We start from the raw sequence: 10,178 nt of genomic DNA on the forward strand, positions 1-10,178 counted from the left end.
TATTTAGATATAGTAGCAATTTAATGCTTACTTACATGCTGACATACATTAAGTCAACTATTTCCATCTTGATGCTTCAATGATACCAGATACTCTTGAGGGAGGGAAAAAAAAAGGAGTAGGGGAATTAGTTGGGATGTAGAAAACACCTATTATATTCCACATTCAGGCACTACAATTGCTACTATTTCCATTTTACAGATAAGGAAGCTAAAACCTAAAAATATTACATTGCTGGAGATAATAGCAGTGTGTCCCCAGTCTTACTGACTTCTGAATTTATGAACGTTTTTTTACCTTCTATCAATGGGTAGAGAATTTTTTTTACCTTCTATCAATTTGTACAGGCTCAGAGAAGCAGATTTTAGCTAAATATAAGGGAAAAAATAACTTTCAACAATTTCAGCTGTGAAATTCAGGAAACGAACTGAAACAGGGAAGTTTTAACGTGCTTAAGAAGGTATGCAATCTGTAAGCAAAGAGAATCACAAAAGTCTTTATCCTGAATTATCTCAAGATAACAGCTGATAATGTGACAATGATACGTAGAAGCAAACATAAATACTACAGCTTTTTCTTCTTCTTTGTGCTGGTGTGCAGTTTTTAAATAGCTGCTTTTTGCTTTTTTCAGACTCAACTAGATTTTTTTTTCACAATTTTGTTTGAATTTCATGTATATATGTGGGAGCATCTGTTGTAGTTAAAACTATATGTTTTTCTTAAATGTAAAAGCAATTCAGGAATTAACTTCTAATGAAGATTTCAGAAAATGATTTGTCAAAGATTTCTACCTGTTTCTCCATGAATCTCTAATTTCTTTCTTTTTTTTTTGGGGGGGGATGGAGATAGAGATATCTTAATTTCACAGATTATTAGTGGAATGAATAAATGAAAATATGTTCTATCAAGACACAAGAATGTGAGAAGTGAAAGTTTTTTTTTGACATTAGGAATCCAAGCTTCATTGCACTTGCATGCACCAATTCTCTCTGAGCTAGTTACGAAATATAATGTAAACTAACATTTCAACTTTAAAGCCAAAGTATGAATTCATGTCTCATCTTTTTGCATAACTACATCCCATTTGTGAAGAATACTCTCTCACAAATAGGCAGACCAACCTGAGTACAAACGATTCAATGGTCCTGCTAAAATCTGGACAAAATAAAAAAAGGAAAACAACGAAATCGAAAAAGAAATTCTACTATTGCCTTCTCGTTAAAGTTGTTTGCTTGATTTGCCTTTCATAAATGAAAGGGTGGGTGGGGTTTTGTAAAAGAATTAATGTTCATTTAATTTTATTATTATGTATGGAGAAACATGCAAAGTGAGTGTGATTTCCACATGGTGCTCATTAACTGTATGTAGATCAGGTCCAAGTTGTGATAGCTTGAAATATAGAAACGACTTAGTCCAAGATACAAAGGGTATCCGGTGCAAAATGAAGAATTTTGGTCAATAATCAAGTACATTTCAATAGCTAATGTCCTTGCAAAAACTCACAACAAGGTGGGAAGAGGTAGCAAGATTTGAAGGATTAAGAAATAAATTAGAGGGCGGGGCGCAGTGGCTCACGCTTTAAATCCCAGCACTTTGCGAGGTCAAGGTGGGCGGATCACCTGAGATCAGGAGTTCAAGACCAGCCTGGCCAACATGGTGAAACCCCGTCTCTACTAAAAACATACAAAAATTAAGTGGGCATGGTGTTGGGCACCTGTAGTCCCAGCTACTCGGGAGGCTGAGCTACGAGAATCGCTTGAACCTGAGAGGGGCAGGTTGCAGTGAGCCGAGACCACCACTGCACTCCAGCCTGGTAACAGAATGAGACTCCATCTCAAAAAAAAAAAAAGAAAGAAAGAAAGAAAGAAAGAAAAAGATAAAAGAAAAGAAAAAGAAATAGAAATAAAAATAAAATAAAAAAAGAAATTAAAGATTCATGGAGAAACAGGTAGAAATCTTTGGCCAACATTTAGTCCAAGAATAGATCTTAAACACCGTAAGAGTTCACCAGATTGTGTTTTGAGGAAACCTATGTTTAAAGTAAGACTTATTCGCCTGGTTCCTGAAGTTTATCACCACAACAGCTCAGGCTGGGCAGACTGGTGATTGGTGATTGGAAATTCTGGACCTTATATCTTCATAGATTTCTCTGACCTTGCAGCAGAGTTCATAGCACATAGGATCAAGTCCAAAGACCTTGAAGGACTGGATCTAATGTTGCCAGCTGGCTCTGGAGGACATCTAGAGGACAGGACAGAAACTTATGCCATAATCAGTAAGTGTCATGGTCTGCATCAGGAAAGACTGATATGTCTACATGTGAGATAAATGCTGTCCAACAGAATATCCCTGTTTTTCAATGGGAGAAACCGAGGCTGATAGAGTCTAAGAAATCTTCCCAATGCAATCTTGCATTCAGACTCCAGAGTTCATAAACTTTTCACTGTATCAAGAAGTTGTGATATTCCCCAGGCAGGTCAAAGATTTAAAAAAACAAAAGTTTTCATAATAGGATTCATCTTTAAATTTCTAATTTGGTCTACTCTTAGGGTGGCTATATGTATCATAATATTAGCCTCTGATTTTCTGCTATCTCTTAAACTTTATTTTAGTTCCTCTTGATACCTCTGCCTAAAAGTAGGCAAAATAGTTTTAACAGCAACACAACTTTTCCCTGACTACTTTTTTCTCATAAAATCTCAGCAATCATTTAATTTGTGTAAATTCTAATTCTCCTTGACCAAGTCTTCAAAAGAAAAAAATCAATTTGGCAAACTATTTACATTTTGAAATTGACAACAATACAAAAACACAAAGTCAGACACACACACAAAGACAAACATGAAAGACACCTTAGACATTAGGCAACTGCAGAATAAAGAGATTTAAATAATAAGCAATTATTTAAAGTATTTTCCAAAGACCAAGATACTAGGTTAAATATTGCTACACAAATGAAAGACAGGTCTGATGAGACACTTTGAACTTGGATAGCTTTCTTCTGACCATTTCTAAATACACATATCAAAATTAGGAAGTGTCCATTTGGTGTGAAACAATCTGATCAATTGTGATTAGAGCATACTGTTTAGAAAAATGTCCTGCTTTGCCTTTAAGTTATTAACATGAACACACACACACACACAGAAATACATATACAAAAGTCAAATATGAATCACCTTTTTAATATGAAAACAATCACTCAAAATCTTCTGTGCATGTGATTGTATACATTTGTGTAACTGAGAGAATGCTGTACTAGGTATCTGCAGCCTTCGATTCGAAGCTCAAATTTACTACTTATTAAGAGGATGACTGGAGAAGTTAGTGATACTCCTGTGCCTCTGTTTTCTTATCTATAAAATAAAGGAGTTGGCCTGGATGGCTTCTGCAGTCATTTCCAGCTGTATAATTACACATGATTCTGCAACAACTGGGATGAGAAAATCTACGTGGCTGTATTGAATTGCCTTTGTCCTTGGTCCTGAACAGCTTTGGACTTTGGGACTGATTCATTATGGCCAGGAAGAAACACTTCCATTTCAGTTTCTAAGATAATCATGGCCAAGGTTAACCCTTTCAGATTAAATGTTAATTTTCTTATTTTTCTTAGGCCTCTATATTTGTTAGCCCAGGACTTTCTTGTAATTAGATGTCATTCTTTTGATTAATTCTGTATTTGCTTGAGGAAAGTACCTATCTTAGCACCTAGATTATTTCTAACATGTGCACTTCCTGCCCTATCTATGCTTTTTCTTGTGTTTTTATGTCCTTTCCTTGCATCTAAGTAGTACTTTACTTTAGCTGATAATTTTCTTTAATTTTCTTTGTCTGGTCTTGCACTTCAAAATTCACCAATTATCTCCCAATAATATACAGAATGATGCACTTTAGCTCTATTTCTGATTCAGGCTAGAAACATTTTGTATCAAATATAGCCAATCCTCTTGTTATTGCATATTCTTGTTTCTAAACATCTATAATTTTCCCTAAAATAATGTGAATTAGAATTTCCCTTATAAAATATGTTCCAAAGTTTTAATTATCAAGATGAACAAGAATAGACAGGCTCCACTTATATAACTTAAAGATATGTCATCTGCCATAACTCAAAATTTAAAAAGATAGTCAGATAACTGCTGCAGATGTACAAGTCCTTTAGGTAAAACGTAAATTCAGGTATAAGGTGACTAAATTCAAAGGTTCAAATGGCTGAACCAGGTGGTAATTAATGAATTTGTTTTTCGCACTTAAAAAAAACATATTGGTATCTTAAATGTTTTAATCGGTAAAAGGAATATAAAAATGAGAAAAATACTTTATATATTTTTTCTCTTTTTCGGTGTATCATCTAGAGGTTTTCTCCAGCCCTGAAAGAAAAGGAGTGGCTGGAAGAGTAAGTCCTTAGAGTATAAAAGTTTTAAACAGGAACTAATTATCATAACTAAAAGTCTCTGGTATCTCCACTGATTCATTCTAAATAACTCTACATTTAATTTATTTCATAATGTCTAAAATAGAGTTCCAAGCGGCTGACACTAAACAAGGACCAAGCAAGAGAATAGAGGATAAGAAACTGGCTCTTTCAGGGAATGCTTACATTAACAAAACCATACAATGAGCACAGAAACACCAATCATTGCCACAATATGATTGTGCCATTGTTTCTACTTTCCACACACACTGCAGAAGAAGTAGTTTTAGTTCTCTCCTAAGGTCTTTTACCCTTCAAGGCTTTTCTTCAGGAGTCTAGAGGTACAAAGAAAAAGAAACATTAACATCCTCAAGAAAGATTTCTCCAGTCTCCCAAATGAATACATCATGAAGGCTTACATACATCAATAGTTAAGTCTATAAAAGTTGTCCCAAATGTTAGTGCTTGTATAGAATCTAGTGGATATCTAAATATTTCTACTTGCTATATGAGAAAGTGAAGGCAGATAAACTTTCTTGGACAGCTTTTGAAAGTGATATAAACAGTCAAAATCATTCCCGGCGGGGCGCAGTGGCTCATGCCCGTAATTCCAGCACTTCTGGAGGCCAAGGCGGGCGGATCAACTGAGGTCAGGTGCTCGAGACCAGCCTGACCAACATGGTGAAACCCCGTCTCTACTAAAAATACAAAATTAATCAGGCATGGTGGCACATACCTGTAATCCCAGTTACTTGGGAGGCTGAGGCAGGAGAATTGCTTGAACCCTGGAGGTGGAGGTTGCAGTGAGCCGAGATTGCACCATTGCACTCCAGCCTGGGCGACAAGAATGAAATTCCATCTCAAAAAAAAAAAAAAAATTATTTCTCCCCACAAGTAATCTTTAAAAAAACTATTGATTTTGTAATTTACGTTTGCATTGTATAATTCATGGTTATTTTGATTAGCTAATAGTTTGCAACGTATTAAATTTATAATATGAAGTTGTGATTCTTTACTATGTATATATAGCTTATTGCATATTTTCTTTCTAATAATTATTGTGATTAATAAGTGTATCTATACCCATACTGTACCCTTCAGCATAAAATTGCAGTATCATACATTTTTCTAGAGTTTTATGGCTGTTAGATGTGAATTTTTTATTTACTAAAAAATATTTACTCAGAGTCTGGCATATGCTAGTGCCAGTGATAAAGCAATGAACAAATCCTGGTTTTAATGCTTATTACTGAGAAATGATATCCATACTTCATTGGAAATGGTTATTTTTTTCTTTAATATGGTATGTAAAAATGTTCTGCAGTGAAACATAGTGACTTTTTGTAGTTTAATTATGGTAAGGCAATTTCAAAAATAGATAATCCATTACTAATGCTAAACATTCTCATGACCAATTACCTTCATAACACCTTGTCAGTTAGTTGCATTGAAAATCCAGTTTCCTCATTACTAATAATGCTTTAATTTTATTGCTCTAATTTTATGCATGATGACAATGGAAAATTTTACATAAATTGTTGACTCTTACAGTTCCACAAGATGGTTCATCTTTCTATTCTACTGTGGCTGGATTGTTCGTTTAGCTCATCTCCTTCTACTGTAGTCTCTTGTCCCCCTGACATTTGCTATTACTTTTTTCCACCCTCTGCCCTATAACAAACTTTCCTGCCAAACCCAATTCCAGAGTCCCTTTGTGCCATCCTGAAAAAAAAACCACACACTTCGTGAAATATACTTTAACAGCATGCCCTTGCTGCTTACATAAAGACACACTGTATGTAGAATAATGCTGCATTTTTCTGTGATATATTGCCATACTGTAACATCATTGACAAGGGTCTACACTCTGTTATAGTGTTCCATCTTTTTCACATAAAGCATCTAATATTAAATTTCTCTGTGAGAACATCAACTAGAAAAATGTTCATTATTATGAACTGGGGACTTTCCTATTATTAAGCACTGAGAGTTCTATGATCAACTACATTTTTTCTTGACAGGCCGGAAGCCAATCTTAGCTTAATGGAACCTCAAGTCTTTACAATTTGGGGAGCTGTGTTTGAGAAAATAAAACTTCAAAATTATGAATACAAAATTAGGTACGAGGCTGTGAAAGAGCCTCATCAAAGTTCAGGGCTCTGAAGCTTAAGCTTTATTAGCTACACAGTGTATTCACTTCTGCTTAGAACTAAGTTTTATGCTACTATTTTCCCCCCTCAGCACTTCTCGATACACTGGTTATCCTCTTGTTCTTACACAATTGGGATCTTATTGGTTGGTTGATGGCAATTTTTGAAAAACATGGAAATTATAAAATATTACATACACATAAATAAGAACAGCCTTTAAACTTAAAATACAAATATACATTTATTTGTCAATCTTTTGGTTGATATTCAAGCCTTTTTTCTTCAGATAGGAAATTAATTGGAAGTTATTTTATAGATATTTTTCTGCTTAATTTTCCCTTCTTAATCTTTTACAATTTGATTTTTCTTCTTAATTTTGGACTAATGGTCTTGCATCCCTCCCTATGCTTTTATTACAAGCCACCTCAAAATTATTTAAAATACATGGGTTAATGACTACCTTATGACTATTTACACATAGACTCTCTGTTTTGAAGATTACTGAGGAAAATGTTGGAATGCATGGCTGATTATCTTGGACCTTTCTGAACTGCTTCATTTTGTCATATTTGGCATATGCTATATAAATAAAATTTAACTTCACCCTACTTAAAACATATGACAAGGTTTTTATTTTAAATACTGTGGACTGTCTACATTGCTTCAACTTTCTAAAATCCTAACTAGGTGATAACTGAATATGTATAAGGTATCATTTCTTATACACATGGATTATTTTAGTATACTAAAAAATAATAAAGGTGATAGATGTCTGGGTTTTTTAAAAATAATCAGGTAAAAGCAGAAATGAGTCAATATTTCAACATAACATTTGTGTTGTAGTTAGCATATGCTTTTAAATTTGCATAGGAACAAACTGTGGAAATATTAATAGCCACTGCCAGTCTGTTTTTTCACACAACAATGAACAGAATATAGAAATTGGTACTTTCATATGACCTTGTGGTACGGAGGTTTAAGAACCAACATTAGTGCACAGATGTGTACTATCCTTTGAAATCTGTGTCTGATCTTCTAGGCTCAGTTTTAGCATCGAGTACAACAAAAATTGTTGTTACTTTCATCTGTGCAGCATAACAGAAGAATTTTAATCAAAGTAAGACACATATTCTGAAAGAAATCACTATTTACCCTTCCACGAAAAAACTAAATTTTGATACCTTACTTCAAATTTCAGGGTTTTTTTGTGTGTTTGTTTTTTGTTTTCTGTTTTGAGACAGAGTCTCTCTGTCCACCAGGCTGGAGTGAGCGGCGCCATCTTGGCTCACTGCAAGCTCCGCCCCCCGGGTTCCCGCCATTCTCCGGCCTCAGCCTCCGAGAATGGGAGCTGGGACCACAGGGGCCCACCACGCCCGGCTAATTTTTGTAGTTTCAGTAGAGACGGGGTTTCATCAGGTTGGCCAGGCTGGTCTCCTACTCCTGACCTCAGATGATCCACCCACCTCAGCCTCTCAAAGTGTTGGGATTACAGGCGTGAGTCACTGCGCCTGGCTTCCGTTGTTAAATAAATTAATTTCACACGACTTATGTTGAGTCATCCAAGATGAAGTCACTTCATTTCTTTTTTCTTTTTCTTCTCTTTTTTTGAAGACAGAGTCTCAGTGGTGCGATCTTGGCTTACAGAAACCTCCGCCTCCCGGATTCCAGCGAATTCTCCTGCCTCAACCTTCCCAGTAGCTGGGATTACAGGCGCACACTGCCATGCCCAGCTAATTTTTATTTTTCATTTTTTTATTTTTTTCAGTAGAGACAGGGTTTCACTGTGTTGCCCAGGCTGGTCTCGAACTTCTGAGTCAGGCAATCTGCCCGCCCCAGCCTCCCAAAGTGCTGCGATTACAGGCGTGAGCCAGTGCGCCCAGCCTCAGTTGTTAAATAAGTTAATTTCACACAACTTAAGTTGAGTCATCCAAGGTGAAGTCACTTTATGTCTTTTCTTTTCTTTTTTTTTTTTTTTGAAGAGGGAGTCTCAGTCGTGAGATCTTGGCTTACAGAAACCTCCGCCTCCTGGGTTCCAGCGAATTCTCCTGCCTCAACCTCCCCAGTAGCTGGGATTACAGGCACACACTGCCATGCCCAGCTAATTTTTTTTTTTTGTATTTTTTTAGTAGAGACAGGGTTTCACCGTGTTGCCCAGGCTGGTCTCGAACTCCTGAGGTCAGGCAATCTGCCCGCCCCCGCCTACCAAAGTGCTGCGATTACAGGCATGAGTGACTCCGCCCAGCACATTTCTTAACAACCAGAAGATTGTTTCTTCATAGTGTGTACCTTACTATGGGTTATAGTAATTTGCAAAATCCATTAATACATTTTATGTTATGCCACTTTGCACACACACAAAAAAATCATGTATTCATGTATACATGCATGAGAGAGAAAAATTAAATATTTAAAAAATATTTTCTGAGGGCAAGTATTAGTAAAGCTCATTATGAAAATACTGCCTAAATCAATAGGACTTATAAAACTATAAAATTAATGGTTATGAATTCTTTTAGAATTAACAATCATAGGTTCTTTCCTGTACATAACATAATTGTGCATCATTATGAGCTACAGGTTTTGAAACTTGGTCATTGTTTACTTTTTGAATGTTTTACTGAAAATGATGCAGGATTAGAAGTGAACGCCTTATGTTATACTACTTCCCCCCAATCCCCAGCAAATGTACGTGTTGAAGCTGTAATCCCCATTGTCATGGCATTAAGAGGTGAGGCTTTGGGAGGTCATTAGATCAAGAGGGTGGAGTCCTCATAATGGGATTGGTGTCCTTATAAAAAAATAGAGGCAAGATAGATGATCCCTTTCTCTCCGCCATGTGGCAATACAGCAAGGAAAAGGGCTCTCACCGGGAACTGAATCCGCCTACATCTTGATCTTGAACTTCTCAGTCTGCAGAACTGTGAGAAATAAATGTTTGCTGTTCAAGCCACCCAGCCTATGGTATTGGTTATAGCAGCTCAAAATGACTATGGCATCACAATTGAATGGCTATGAATATTTGTGCCCTTAGGTGTGGAAAGTAGAAAATAAATGGGAAGTAGTTTGAAATACATTAAAATGTGGCAAGCAAGTGGGTCTTCTCCACTTGTAGAATTAGATGACAAGTAGAAAATACTATTAAGAAACATGTTTAAGTACTGCTTTTCATAGTAAAGTTTCAAACATAGGTAACTCATCATCCTTAGGAGGTACCACATAGTAAAATTACAAAACAATTCATGCAGTATTTAGATACGTGATGAATGATAGCACACAACTGGATTATTGCACAAAATGGAGAAGTTTGAAGGAAGTACATTTCTGATCAAAGCAAGGAGAGCAACCATAACTTGGTGTCCCTGTCAGAGATAGAATTTTGCACAGATGAAGAGTAATTTTTCACTGTTGTTTCTTTTTAAATTATGACAATATAATAGCTTTCACAAGATGCAAATGAATAATCTAAAGAAATACTAATTTCAGTGCAATGTTATAATTGATTTACATAACCATTCTAGTTCTTCACTCTCAGAAATTTAGTTATAATCACATGTATATTGAAAACGAAGTTAAACATGTTTTAAAAATAAAGTTTAAGATACTGCATTCATTGT

Source organism: Colobus angolensis, unplaced genomic scaffold (genome assembly GCF_000951035.1).
Source record: "Colobus angolensis palliatus isolate OR3802 unplaced genomic scaffold, Cang.pa_1.0 Scaffold373, whole genome shotgun sequence".
In the NCBI taxonomy this organism is placed as follows: domain Eukaryota; kingdom Metazoa; phylum Chordata; class Mammalia; order Primates; family Cercopithecidae; genus Colobus; species Colobus angolensis.